Source organism: Echinops telfairi, unplaced genomic scaffold, assembly GCF_000313985.2.
Source record: "Echinops telfairi isolate 266 unplaced genomic scaffold, ASM31398v2 ScPeMD7_7469;HRSCAF=8507_0, whole genome shotgun sequence".
NCBI classification, from domain to species: domain Eukaryota; kingdom Metazoa; phylum Chordata; class Mammalia; order Afrosoricida; family Tenrecidae; genus Echinops; species Echinops telfairi.
The window spans coordinates 43,189,747-43,191,702 of NW_022111372.1; positions in this window are offsets into that span (position 1 = coordinate 43,189,747).

Below are 1,956 nucleotides of genomic sequence, written 5' to 3' on the forward strand. Positions count from 1 at the left end.
GAAACCTGTAAATATGTTATGTTCAATTTGAATCTGAAAAGTTAAATAACCAATGAGTACAGATTTCCTCACATGGAGTTATCACAAATGGTGGATGGAGCTGTCTGCCACAAAGAGGCAGAAACAACAGGTCAGAGATTATTCAATGATAGTATTGTGAAATAGCTCAAAAGAACTAGGTCCTTGGCATAAGGAGAGGCTACAGTCAAAGATGTAGGCCAGCTTGTTTTCTTCTATTTACTGCTTTTATAAGCAGCCTACCAAAAGTCAGCCCATCTCAGGAAGTCTTCGGGCAGCCAGCCTTCTTTCTCCCTCCCATTTCTTCTCACAGCATATTCCCAGAAAAACAAACAATCAAATCAAACATTTTTAGGCTAGCCAACCAATATCCATAAAATAAGATATGAAATGTCTTATGTCTCTTAAGCATGATTTTGTAAATGTCAACCAACTAGAATATCCGTATACATTTTCTTGTGAATTCCTGTCTGTGTTTAAGTTCTATGAAAGTTTCCTTTAGCTGAACCCATCGGAGGTGTTGCTGTTCCTGGATTGCTTTGTTTGTTTTATGTTAGGTGGATCCTTCTGTTACTGGAATTAGGTTCCTATCTGGAGATTTTTATTCGGGGTTTCTGGAAGGGAGAGCATCACAATTATAGTCCACATGTTAGCTTCTTCTGCAAGCATGTGTTCAGAGGCTTTGCTAGGGTTCCGGCTTCAGAGATTCTAGGAACTTCAGTTTAATTTGCTTTGTGGGGAATGTAGTTCTATGGGTGAAAGATAGTCTACAAGATGCTGTTGAAGCAATATCTCTGTAAAAGAGCCTATATTTCATTCAGAGAGTGGTCTGACAAGGAGTAGCTCTGATCTCTTGTCTAGATGTCTCTAGTCCTTCTGCCCAGTTTCACTCTTATCCATCCAATAAACTATTTTGTTTACATTTATAAGAAGATCTAGTTTGATTTCTGATGCGATATACAAAGCATATTCTTTCTATGAAAAGAGAACATTTTGGAATGTTATATAGGTATCAAAACATCGATTATAAATAGAAGTTATAAAAAATGAAAACCTTAAGCACTCGAAGCAGAATGTAAATCTGGAAAGACATAAGTATTTTAATACAAAGCTGAAATTTAAGATGAAAAATTTATATCCTGAGAAATACCCGAAGGGATAAATATATTGGAAATATAAAGGCAAATTAAATAGACACGAAGGGCAAGTATCCTCCAGTAGAGCAGAAAGACTTCCCTCGCTATTACAAGTAAACACTCTTTCTGTGATAAATGTTTTTTTATTATTATTTTAGCGTACATCTATATAAAGAAGTAGATAGAGTAACATTAACACAGTAAGAATTCCATCGATTGTAAAATTCAGTCTTGGTAAAGAAATAATGGAAGATCAAGTATAATCCTAAAATAAAAGAAGGCACCCGTACAATTTTAAAGGTTCCCAAATGATGACATTTCAATTAAAAAAACAAGCAATACACACAAAATTACAGAAAAACTAAAAGATTAAGAAGATATTTAAAACCCTCCAAAGAAAAAGAGGAAGTCATCTATTTGGAAGAATATTAAGGTGCCTGTTGGGACGAATGAATGCTTAATAAATTCAAATTACACTTCTGTACCAGTTAAATTATTTTTCAAATAGGAATGGTAAAATATTTTCAGTTATTTTTATGATTTTTCAAAGCCTCTTTGAGATAGTAATCATTTAAGAACAGTAAATTGTGGGAACACTATGGTATTCAACAGAGTAAAGAATTGGAAATTAAACACCATAGTAAATTGTATTGCTGCTTAGATGAGGATATCAAAACAAATTAGTTCTTTATAATACAGTATAGTGAACCTTCGCCACTTCGCGCTTCGACATCCGCGGCTTCACGCTATCGCGGTTTTTGCGTAACAGCGCATGCTCTGTCATTACTGCCACTGATTGGCT